The following is a 13,516-nucleotide window of genomic DNA, read 5'->3' as shown; positions in this document are numbered from 1 at the left end:
GAATTCGATTTTTTTTAATTTCCTCGAACAAATTACGCCCGTACTGACACTCGTGTCGCGACCGTGACACACGATTTCCCGGAGGAAATAGAATTTCCAGACACCTGACAGCTGGGCCGATAACGTTACGGCCTTGATCGATTTAACTATTCATGTGGCTGGAGGCTGTGTGGGTTTGTGTTAAAAACGTAGAAGAAGTAGTCAAAAACTCTGAAAGTTTCTTGCCGTGTCCATTCGGATAGTTTTTGACGTCGCAGTGGTAAAGTGCTTGCCTCTGAACCGTGAGGTCCCGGGTTCGATCCCCGGTCGGGTCATGGTAGAAAATGATATTTTTCTGATTGGCCCGGGTCTTGGTTTATCTATATAATATGTATTATTATAAAACATAGTATCGTTGAGTTAGTAACCCATAACAACAAGTCTCGAACTTACTTTGGGGCTAACTCTATCTGTGTTATTTGTCCTTATATATTATATTATAATAAATGTCACAAATTTGCGCTTACACATAGCAGCAGTACAGCGTAAATTTTTAACATTTCGGGATAATAATCGCACGCGTTTGTTATAAGTAATTAGAGTCCTTAGAGGCATCACATTAATAGGCGACGTCAGAGCCCTAGCCCCATTGTACATGTCATCTTTGCTTCGGTTGCCTTATGTATATATATAATATATATATATATATATATATATATATATATATATATATTATCATAGAAATTTTAAAAACAAAAAACCGAATTTCGTAAGTAAAGAAAGTTCTTGTAAGGCCAATTAGGCAAGTCCAAATTCCATTCGAATTCTACAGGTGAGTCCAACTATCGATGTAATGATGTTATCGATCAACTTAACATTTCATAGTCCTGAATGGATGTGTATTTGAATGATGGATTATCTCTTTAACACACTGTCGAGGAAATCAATGATGCATACACTTTCTGCAGAAAGCAGAGATACAGAGTGCTTAAACCGAATATATAATGCATTGGTTATATAGGAGATTATATTAAGTCGATATTGAGATGGGAACCATCTCGTCCTAGAAATAGAGCGATCCATAGCCTGCCGTGGATATTTAACAATCGGGATAAAATGCCTTGACAGCTAGAAGGCAACAGGAAAATCCCCCATTTAATAAGTGTGCACTCATAATACAAACGACTCGTGATTAAAAAGTTGTTCACAGCCGATAATGGAATGAACACGCGAAAATGTGAGCGAGACTTTCAATAATTTTATAAATATTAGTAATATTTACTAATATTTATAAAAATCGTTTAAAAAGATGTCGGTCGGAAACCCGAAAATAAGTTTGTAATATATAAATAAGTGAATATGAATATTGCATCTATTCTCAAATTCACGGTAATAATTACGAGGCCACGAGTCATTTCGTACAAAAAAATAAGTATGACATTCCCGGCCTACCTTTGATGAAATTCGAGAGTGTATATGTTTGTTATATTAACAAAAAACTTAACTTATTTATTTATATACTGATATAAAAATGATACATAAATTTATATTTAAAAAATAGTAAGCCCTTCTGTCATGATTGGGACCAACACTGTTTGAATGAGTATCTTTCGGCATTTCTTCTCCGCAGTGGTCGTTCCGAAATGCTAGTAGTTTGTAGCTTTGGTAAATATCATTTAATTAAGAATATGACGCGAAAAAGTGCCTGTGAAGGCCTAACTTCTGAATAAATTATTTGATTTTGATTTAGAGGAAAATAGCGAAAGTCCCGGAGACGCGGGATAGTCAATATCGAATTTTTTATGCGAGGCTGAATGCAAACGCTGTTTCGCGCCGGGAGTCGAACCTGTGCCACTCGCCGGCGGCAGCGGGCGAACCATGTTGGGCCACGTTGGGCCACGAGATGGCCGATTTTCATAATTCTATGTTTTTGTAATTATAAATCTTTTTTGTCCCATTTTTAGGCAAAAGTTAAAATGACTTCCGAAAGATTATAAAATTTTGCGTGACTGATACAAACTTGCGCAATTAATCTTTTCCTTCATATTTATAATCTACCTAAATGGCCAGGGTGGGCTTCGACGCTTTATGGCTGAAGAAGAGAATGGTAAATCGCTTAGATGTGAGAAAGAGATAGTTGTGTGGCCCCAAAGGCTGTCAGGGAGCCGCAGAATGCCTGCGCTCGTGTAATAAGTTGGATCTAGCCCAACTCCGCCTTGCTCGGCCACGCTTTATTTATTTAGACCCGACACTTTTGGCAGCTGTTGCACTTCGCAATGTGGATTAATCTAAGTAAGTTTCTGTAGTTGTTTCACGAGAGTTTGTCAAGTTGCCTTATCTTTCTAGTTTAATTTTGAAGTTATGCAACAATCTAATGGCTCACATGCTGTCCTACCCTAATGCAGTGCTGCGGAATGGAGGAATTGAACGAGGCCACGACAGAGCGATCAGGGTGGACACAACTGGGCGTTACCAACGTTTGAATAGCCATTGTAAATTGACAAGAAGTTTGATCAGAGAAGAACTTTATCTATCTTATTCAAAGATAAATCTTATAAGGACTAAAATTGTCGTCCACAAAAATATCAAAATCCGATGCGCGTTAAAATTTTGTAATTAAAATATTAGCATAAAATCTTATGAAATAGTTAGTATGACTGAAATATCTTTGAGTCATACTATTTCAGTTTAGAACTCAACATAAGAAATATCAAGGACGAAGCAGACAAGAATATACGCCTATTACCCAGTAAACGCGTCGCAAAATGACTCTCACTCCAACTAACAATGTTTCCTCATGTCTGAGATTTGGCAATAGCTTCATAACAAAGTTTAATGGGCCGAACGTTCTCGAAACAGCATCTTATTCCCGACAAAACTGACGTGACACTCGACTCGGTGACAAATGACGCGTGTGTCGACTCAATAGCCTCTGAAATACTGGCTCAACCATGTGAAAGGGCAATTACTGAATTGTTTGGATGTGGGGAAATGGACGGGTCGACAATGTAAAGGAAGTTGCTTGCAACGCGCCTAAAAGGAAGGCTCGGGTCCGGGAAGTATTACACAAAAAGCATACAATATCCATTGCTGATGGGACTGCTGGTCTCATTAATATTTCATAAACATCACGCGTAAACAATCACGAGCACACAGGATTACAAACATCGCGTGAGTAGTAGCATTAAAAATTGATGCATCCATTTTTATTCTAAAAATATACGAACAATTTTTATTGTAAACAGAACATTCAATCTCCACTTTTAATTAAACGTATTAATCAAAAAGTCAGTGTTGCCCCGGTTTTACCACTTCACCCCACTCGCTCCGGTTATCCCGCGTCACCCCACTTGCTCTGTATGCCCCGGCCGCGTCAATCACGTGACGTAGCGCGTTTTGCCACGTAGTATTCTTTATAGCAATTTTATTACAATCTATATTTAATTTTGTCATGAAACTAATAAGTTTTGTGTTATTTTACCAGAAGATTTCACCTATGATATTTAAATAAATACACAAGATAAATCCCACGTTTTTATTCCTTACGGGGTAGACAGAGGCAAGTGTCACGAAATTCGAACCCCGCTTTTATCTACTATAAGAGATATTAGAAGAGTGTTTATAAAGGAACAGAGATTCTGAAATAGCAACAGGTTACTAGTGAACTGTAAAATATTTTTGATAAAAAATAGTTTAAGCTGTTTTTTTTTTAATACCCACGTGGAAATTTTATTATGATTTAAGTAAATACAAATTATATCAAAGCAATTAATATTGTTACTATTCCGATATCGAAGCTATATTTATTACAAGCCAATATTAACTTTGCGGCTATTTATCTAACTCCGTATAAATAATTCCCGCTTAAAAGCGCTTACAAATATTGCCTGAAGTAAGGAAATATTAAATATCTTCCTTTTGAACATCACACACGGCTCATAAAGAATTCTGTGTGTACTGATTTTAGCAGTTCTTACACTGATTTAATAGAAATACCCTCCCTTTGATCTTTTCAAGCGTAGGTTCTCATTTGACGTACATTTTCTGTGATCACTCTGTATGTACAGAAGTTGTTGAACGCGCAAAACTTATGAAAGTCTTATTTCGAAATATAATTCATTTTTCTCTCTTATTAGTGATGAAATGACTTTTGGGATAGTCTACCATATTATTATCCACCATAGTAAAATTAGTAATGATCGCAGGCCGCGTCAATTCAAAGATGTTCGGAGCAATAGCGAAGTTTCGACATGCGCGTTCCAGACTGAATGTCGCGACTGCGTTCTTTGGCTAGTTCGCGTCGGGGCCAATGGGGAATGCAAATATTTTGGGAATATTTTGTTATTTATTTGACTTATTTGTTAACTTATCTACAAAAATAAAGTGGAAAAAAATTATCAAGCGAAACGGTTTGAAGTCGAGACCAATATAAATAATCTAATGTTATAATTTAAAACCATAATAAAAACGTATTACTAAATAATAACTATAATAGATGTAACTAGAGGATGAAAATTACCATAATTCCATTCCGAGTTCGCTGGGTAAAATAGGTTAAATAAATTGGAAAGCTGATCCAACGTGAAGAATTTTTATGTGAGCAATGTTTATTTTACTGCTAAAAGTTTTTATTTATGTTCATTAGGCTTCATGTTTGATTTAAATTACATAATATAAAATGACATCGCAGCCAAGGGCTAAATAGACGCGGAGAAACTGATGACGAACTTGATGGTGATAACCTTGCTTTATACAAAAACGACAAATCCATACGAGTTCCTTGTTTACTCAGAAACCTTAAATAGCCAACCTCATCGAGTATACCTCGGTATGTTGTTATAATTTTTAAACTAAGATTGTTGATTTCTATACCATTATAAAGAAGAGCTCTGCCCAGCACAAACGCCGTCCTGAAAACCTATTTTATGTGGGAGTTATGTAAGACTTACCCATTATAAGAGCATAGATGAAACGATGGTTCTAACAGGTTCGACATTGGAGCCTTCAAGAAAAGAGTATATCGTTCATTTGCGACAACAGTGTGACATTTATAAATATTCAATTTTTTGTTTTATTGATATTCAAACTCGCGATGTCACGATCTATTTTTCGGTAAAATCGCGGTATTTTTTACTTTAAAAATGGCCGAGTTACGAGAGAATGAGATGCATATATCACTGTATAGCACTATCTCACTCGGCGATGCAGTTAGCATCAAGACTGTGACAGCTCAGTTGTTGTCTGTTGTTACTAGTGTGAAGTGCTCCCGGCTTTCGCCAAAAACGTGACATCACGATAATATCAGCGTTTTTGTGTGAAAAGTAAGTATTTATATAATTTCTTTCTTCTTTCAATAACATGGTACAACTTGTTATCACAGTGTTCGTGAAATTTTTAAAAAATATTAAAATTTTAGGTTATTGATATCACTGTTTTCTTGTAAAAAATATTAATTTCACTGAGATAACTCTTATTGTAACATTGAAGATGATAATTTGATTACACGTTAGCGAAATTTAATTTGGGTTATTTGTAGATGTGCTGATTTTGCCGAATAATTTTAAGTCAGCTTAAATATTTATTTCCGCTTATTACACTGTATGTGCTAATAATATTATTTACAGATGGGGTCGAGGACCAAATTGATGTTAGAGTTAGCAAGAAAAAAAAAGATGATGATGGTTGCGATGTTGTTTCAAATGATACTCGTAACATGGATTCTTCCGATACTGAAGAGAATGAAATGATCGGTAAGTATGCTTCACGACTATTCCGTATTTTGCGGCTTTAGAAACCACTATCACTGACATCCTACAATAGATAGTCTATTGTATGAAGGATGTCCGTGTATTGGTTTTGCATCGAGAGTAAATTCTTTGATTAAAATATCGGTGTAAACTTTATTACACTTATTCATCGATTTCAGAAAATTCAGAGACAACTCAAAACTATCGCCGCCGTTCTAAATCTACAAGTTCATCGTCCAGTAGTTCTTCCAGTAGCTCCTCGTCATCATCTTTTGTAGAAGGTCGGTAAAACTTAAAAGCTAAGTAACCAAAACAAATTATTTGCAAATTTTGTATCCATTTGTTATTATGTATTCTTTAATTTTCTTGCGCTGATAAGTTTTTGACTGCCTGATAATCTAAAGTGTACCTAAATTTATAACTTTACTAGAATACAAATCATTATCCTCTTATTTATACTTCTTTGCAGATAGCAATGACTCAGTTAAAGATCCAGATTATCAAGAGTTACGTGAAAAATCAAAATTCAGATTTACACTAGCTGAATTTAGTGAAATTCCCATGACATCTGAAAGGAACTCTCAAGAAATAAACCAAAATGAAAACATGTCTACCGTCGCAATAAATGAAAATACACTACCACAAGATTTATTGTATCAGTCAAACACAGCTACAACTGAAAATCAAACTCCAAACTCAAATTAAGTTGAAATAGTTCAGACGTTTACAAAAAAGGGAAAGAAACGGCCAAGACAGGAAAGTAATTGGAAGAAAAATGTTGCTAAAAATTTGAGAAATTGTGGTAAGTCCTATGTATCATCTAAAACTAAAAAAGTAATGCCTGAACGAATACTTAAGCCCCCTTGTAAAGAAACCTGTAAATTTAAATGCCGATCCCTCATTAATGAAACCCAACGCCAAGAAATTCTAAATGATTACTGGAATTTGGGTGATATTGAAAGACAATGGTCATTTATACTTCAGTCTATTGATGAAGTAAAGCCAGTACAACGTTATGTTAGAATTGATGAAAATGGAACTCCAGCACCGAAACGAAACAATAATAATGCATTCTTTTTTACTTTGCAAGGCGTAAAAATAAGGGTTTGCAAGGACTTCTTTCGAAACACTCTGGCAATAAATAACCGACCTATAGAAACTGCACTAAAGAAGAAAAATAAAGATACAAACATCTCTTTAATCAAAGATAAACGTGGGTGTCACTCTAACCATGCCCACGTAGATGACGCACTGAAGAATGGTGCAAAAGGTTTCATTGAAGCTATCCCTAAAATAGAATCTCACTATTTGCGAGCTAATTCAAAAAGACATTGACGGAAGTAAGACTATTTCGGATATTCACAGAGACTATTTAGAACGAAGGCGACTCAGTTCACTCTCAGATTGAACGGCAAGTGAAAAGGCAGTTGAGATCTGGACCTATATATACCCCTGAAGGTTTCATAGGCGCCATAAAAGCTGCCAGAAAGAAATCTACGCCGATTCACGTCAACGAAATCTGTTATAGTGATATTTGCGATTGGAAAGCTGTAATAAGTAAAGTAAATTTCGTGCTTCAAAAGGATGAAGATAAAAATGCCATTAAAATTTCAGAGATAAAAGTGTTTAAGTTCCTGAAAGATGAGCCTGATACATTATACTTCAAAACTTCTTACGCTGAAGAATTCAAAAGAGCTATCATAATAAAAAAGAAGGTTGATTTTAACTTTCCCCTCAAGAAGGCTTTTGACAGAAAACCTGGTTTAGCTGAAAAGAAGAAAGAAGATATATTTTCTCTGCTGAATAGTAATCACATTCCTGAATACTACAGATCATATTTTAAGATAAGGAGTACTTTTTTGTCTGAAGACTGAATTAATATAGTTTTTGTTAAAAGTTTATTATTAGAATTTTTAATTTTGATATGTATTTTTTCATCTTTGATGATTCTGCTAACGTGCCATACATGATTGTGATAATTATTGTAAGATTTTTTTACTAGGCCAAGCTTAGTTATTGATTGACTGTTGAATAAAGACGAAAAGAAGTTATATGTGATTTAAATATGTGCCTTATTTTAATGTCTTAATTGTAATTGAAGATCTCATCATAAATATATTTCTAAGTAAAACTTGTTAAGTACTAGTTACCACTATTTTGATATTTCATATTGCTGTTATATTAAAGAAACATTTTCGATATCAACGTTTTATCATTTCATGACTCAACACGATGTAACTTAGTTTATCATCTTCAACGTTACATTTCATTATAACACATCAAAAATCTTGCATATTTCAGGAAAATGGTGATAAGTTTTCTCTTTTTTTTTTAAACGTATAAATTATGGGTATTCTCTTTGTAAAGATACGATGATTATACATAATTAATTTGTTCATTAGTTAACCTATAATACGTTCTAACAGAGTTAGGTCGTTCGAACAGAATTTAAAAAAATAAGACCGTTCAAAAGTTTAAAAGTTGTTTCCTGTAAAGTTGGGGTTTTTGAGATGTCACATTGTCGTCGCAAGTGAACGATATAATTTTCTCAAAACGTCAGCAACGCATCAGCGACCCGTATCGGGTTGCTGGTGTCCAGTGCGCCGGTGTTTGTTTACGCACACACTTGTTTGCCCTATATGCAATAAAAATTATGTAATATCGGAGGGCGGCACATTATTATGAATCAAAAGTATTTTTGATAGTAGGTACTTGTTTGCGTGTTGTCCACATAGTTAGGTGCATTTATGAATAACAATGTACCAAAAGTATGCGTGGTTTGTAGCCGCTCAGGCCACAAAAGGCCGGCCGCCGGAATGCGAGCTCAACTATGCGCTCAGCTCGGTGGAATTACAACCCCAAATTATTCGAGCAACTCTTTCCATGATGTATTATTATTATGGAATGGTATGCTTGTAAGTGTTGAAAATTAGACGGCTAGATGGCGCTGAATTGAGAAGAGCTAGATAACAATGTATAGGTTTATTAGTGTAGATGTACCCAGCCGAAATTAAAATTAGGGGTTGAAATTTGGGATTGAAAATTAAATCTTTTCCCGGCAATGGAGCAGAAAAATACAGTGAAATGTTAAGTATACAGTTTTTTTATTTACTAATCAGACAACCATATGACCACCTGATGGTGTGAGAGTTCATCGCACCGGAGGCCTATTGACGTGTATAACACTAGAAAAAACACACGCATGTTGCCAACCCTAAATGAACCTTTTTAAGGCTTTTTAGAGGATATATTGTGATCTGAATCACACAAAGGCTGAAATGTAAAAAAAAGGTGTATAATATTTTCGAGTTTTACATGATTGTAAAATATGCAATAATGTCACATTTCTATATTACACAAGTTCCAAATTTGCATGCAGTTTTCACAAATTTAAGGCGCCCTTTTGTATGTATATCGTATATATAGCGCTTTAGCTACCTTTAAATATGTCACTCCTTGGTTGCGAACAAGTGGAAATGTTGGACTTATAGAATTATTTTGTTGACTACGTTACCCTAAAGCTGCTTATTAATGTTTCCCTCGTAGCATTACTCAAATAGCCGCTGTAATAATAGACTATGGAAGAAACTACGTCATCACAGTTAATTGGCCGACTCGATCTCCCGGGACGGAGTATTTCACTGTCAAACCGGAATTATATGACCAACTTTTGATTACATTTCTACATTTTTTGGATGTGAGAAATCCAGTGTTATTATTATCTATGTTACAACTAAGTTCCGAATCCCAGCTACACTTAGATTTAACCAGCTAGATCTAGGTTTAGCCGGGCTCAGTTGGTTACAACTAGGTATAAACTACTTACCTAGCTTTAACCGAACATAAGCAGGCTAAATCCAGGTGTAGCCACTAGCGACCGGCTGCACGTAGGTCTAGCCGAAACAATGACGTCTAAATCAAGGTCTAGCCTAAGATGAGTAGGGTACAACTAGGTGTAACCAACGGAACGGCTAAACCTAGTTCTAACCGGCTAAACCAAGGACTAGCCACATTCCGGGGTTTAGCCGTAACATCTACATACCGAATAATATAAAAAGCACTTTTAATTTATAACTATTCCTAAAGTTTATTATAAGAATACGATTTTGAATAATCTATAATACTGAACGTAAAATTAACGAATTTTCTATTTCTAAGTAGGTATATTAATTATCTCTTATCGTATTTGGTTTTATTACAGACTAAATATTTCCCGGGGCTTCGCTCCCGTGGGAATTTTGAGATAAAATATATCCTATAGCAATCTTGGATAATGTACCTTTCTAATGGTATAAGAATTTTTGAAATTGGTTCGGTAGTTTCGGAGATTACCCGCCTCAAACATACAAACTCACAAACGCTTATCTCTTTACAATAATAGTATAGAAGTATAGATTGTAACCTACATCGGTACAGTTTAGATCAAGAAAAATTAAAATTAGATATTAGTCTGAAAAGAAACCCTCGACCATAGTGCAAAAAGACGTTGTGAATTTAACAACGTAGCTAACTATTTCAAAGTTCCCTAATTTTCACTTTTCGACCTTTGTATTCGTAAAGATGCCTATTTTATTAAACTACATTACTGTTTAAAATTTACCCAAATCATGATACATAGGCTGCTATTTATGTATCCGGAATAACAAAATTAAACAAACATATATTATTACATATGGTTTTATTGTTTCTCGAAGTATTCTCCGCGATGATCTATGCACTTCTGCATACGATGAAACCAATTTTCAAAGCACTTTTTCCATTCTGATTGAGGTATGTCCAAAACGTGTGTTTTGAACGCATCAACGGCCTCTTCGCGGCTCGAAAAACGTTGACCACGTAATTTATTTTTAATGTTTGGAAATAAATAAAAATCATTGGGTGCCAGGTCGGGGCTGTACGGCGGATGACCCGTCAATTCAATCTTTTGACCCTCCAAAAAATTATTTGTTTCAGCCGACTTGTGGCAGCTAGCATTGTCGTGATGAAGTATGATTCTGCGTTGTGGGTTGTTCTTTCGTATTTTTTCAAAGACTTCTGGCAAACAAATGGTGGTGTACCATTCAGAATTAACCGTCCTACTATTCTCTAGTGGCACTGTAGCTACATGTCCGTTGATACCAAAAAAACAAGCGACCATTTGCTTTAAAGTGCTTCTCGCACGAACAACTTTTGTTGGATTCGGTTCATCTTGAAAGACCCACACCGTTGACTGCTGTTTAGTTTCAGGGTCATAAGCATAGATCCAGGTTTCGTCACCTGTGTAGATATTATAAACAGCTTTTGACGTGCCACGGTTGTATTTTTTTATCATTTTCTTACACCAGTCGACACGAGCCTGTTTTTGATCTACGCTCAAGTTGTGCGGAATCCAACGCGAACAAATTTTTTTAACAATTAAATGTTCGTGTAATATCGCGTGTATACTCGTCATACTAATGCCCAGAGACGCCTCTATCTCGCGGTATGTAACATGACGATCTTGCATTACTAATTGTCGCACAGCATCAATATTTTGTTGTACCACTACCGATTTAGGACGACCCTCCTTAATTTCATCCGTGAGCATAGACCGTCCACGTTGAAATTCCTTAAACCAATAATACACAGTGGTTTTCGATGGTGCTTCATCTCCAAAAGTTAAAATCAGTTGTTCGATGCACTGTTTTTGAGTTAATCCACGCCGAAAATCATAATAAATCATCACGCGAAAATGTTCACGAGTTAAATCCATGGCAATGAAGACAAGCTATTTTCAAAATTGGCGCCAATTGAAAAAAACAAATGACAGGGACATGAAAAATATTTATTCTCTAGCCGAAGAGTTCTATTTTCAAATGTTGTAATTACTTTTTAAATATTCTAGAATTATTGGCCAGTTCCGGATACATAAATAGCAGCCCTCGTAACGTCCGCTTCGCCGAATTCCCAGAATTTAATCCTAAAACTAATAAGATTTTAGCTACATTCAATAACATATGTAGGTACGTCCATAATGTTCTAGATATAATTTGTCATCTTAATTAACAGCGACCTTGCTCGACTTTTACGGTCTTCACAGGTCAGATAGCTGATACCTTTAGTTATTTAAATATACACTTCGATATTACATTTGTCGAATACACAACTCAAGGCACTTTACGTACCAAAAACGTACGTAATAGTAAAAAACATGTTTTAATTGTAAACTACGTTTTACAATTAAAATATATTTTTTACTATTATTAGAATCACAAAAGGAGCAAATGTATTATTTTGATTCAAATCATCCTACTAATATTATATAAAAAAAAGGATTATCCGTTTTTATCACGTCTTTGTGATAATATTAATATTAGCGTGAATAGAGTAGAAGCTGGTAATTTATCAGGGATGGAGATATATGGCCGATATGATTATACGATGCTGACCACAAATGCGGGAAAATACTGAGGTATTATGATAATGATCTCAGCAGATAGGAAGAACTATGTAACAAGACCTTGTTGTAAGAAGGTTTTGATACTTGTGAATGTCTCATAAACTTTTGCATGTAATAATATAGAGTCTAAAGTTTTGATGCAAGATAATTTAAATACTACAATCCTAGGTAAGATTGAGAATTGTTCAAGCATTGTGGAAGACGAGTATGCAAAATATTATATATTCGTAGTAGTAAATTTTCCTAGAGTAAAATCTAACGTCTAGATATACCTCTATAAATCTATCTATAAATTTTATAAAAACAAAAATTTATGAAAAAAATCTATCTATAAATTTCCCCACGTCACGTCACGCCTGTCTGTATGAACTTGATAAACTCAAATAATATCGCATAGTTTTTTGTATCAAATATAACGGATGTATGACCAGTTTTGCCCCGGCTTCGCTCGAGGGAAAGTATAACAAATTATATATTTAAATCTTTCTCAGGAATCTATAGGTCAAAACCGCATGAAAATCTGTGCCGTGATCCGCTGTAAAGGTAAAACTAAATTTCCAAAATAAAATACCAGCCATCTTTTCCCTAAAACACAGCGAAATTGCGGGCAATGAGAAGCCGCACAATATTTCACCCGAAAGCGTCCATTTTTTAATACCCTTTTCATAATCAGGATAACGCGGAGAACCTAAATAATGATTAGGCCAGGTCCATTAATCCTTCCTGTTGAAATTTTCATGCTCTATTTGAGGGTTTAAATAGATTTGGCCCTTTGTGATACATGTGTGTGTTCGCATATGCTGTAGGTTGGGGTATTATTACGGTCGGCAGAGACAGCGGTTGCTTCGGATGTGAATTGTCTATGCGATGAGTATGATTGAGTTATTGTAATTATTATTGTAATGGAGTGTTTTGAAAATTTATGGTGTTGTTAACCTTTGGAGGTAACAGTTTATTTATTTTCTCATTAGTCTTAGGCATAGAGGAAACTAGGCATGTTAATATTATGCATATGTATTTGTAAGCGTAGGAGGCAGACATCGGTAGAGATGGCGAGAGAATATGTGGCAGTTGTTCATTTTGAAGTGAGATGCAGGCAATTAAATACTATAAATAAATATATTAGGACAAAACACACAGATTGAGCTAACCCCAAGTTCGAGACTTGTGTTATTTTATAACAAATACATATATAGATAAACATCCAAGATCCGGGCCAATCAGAAAGAGAAAAATATCATTTTCTATCATGACCCGACCGGTGATCGAACCCGGGACCTCTCGGTTCAGTGGCAAGAACTTAACCACTGCGCCACCGAGGTCGTCTATTATACCTTTTATGCCTGATTTTGTAGATCTACACATTCTTTTT

At 35.2% G+C, this 13,516-nt stretch overlaps 1 protein-coding gene and 1 long non-coding RNA gene across 3 annotated transcripts in view; both read left to right on the top strand.

Moving 5' to 3' along the window:
* LOC128669207 (protein O-mannosyl-transferase TMTC1-like) overlaps window positions 1-13,516 on the top strand; it is a 140,085-nt gene that overhangs the window by 60,412 nt on the left and 66,157 nt on the right. The window lies entirely within an intron of this gene.
* On the top strand, window positions 5,236-6,052 carry LOC128669215 (uncharacterized). The gene is made up of 3 exons (XR_008404622.2): window positions 5,236-5,300; window positions 5,604-5,729; window positions 5,906-6,052. It is a non-coding gene; the product is annotated as an uncharacterized LOC128669215 (long non-coding RNA).

Source organism: Plodia interpunctella, chromosome 4 (assembly GCF_027563975.2).
Source record: "Plodia interpunctella isolate USDA-ARS_2022_Savannah chromosome 4, ilPloInte3.2, whole genome shotgun sequence".
Lineage (NCBI taxonomy): Eukaryota > Metazoa > Arthropoda > Insecta > Lepidoptera > Pyralidae > Plodia > Plodia interpunctella.
The sequence above is the reverse complement of the archived record's forward strand: the minus strand, read 5'-3'. Positions and strand labels throughout refer to the sequence as shown.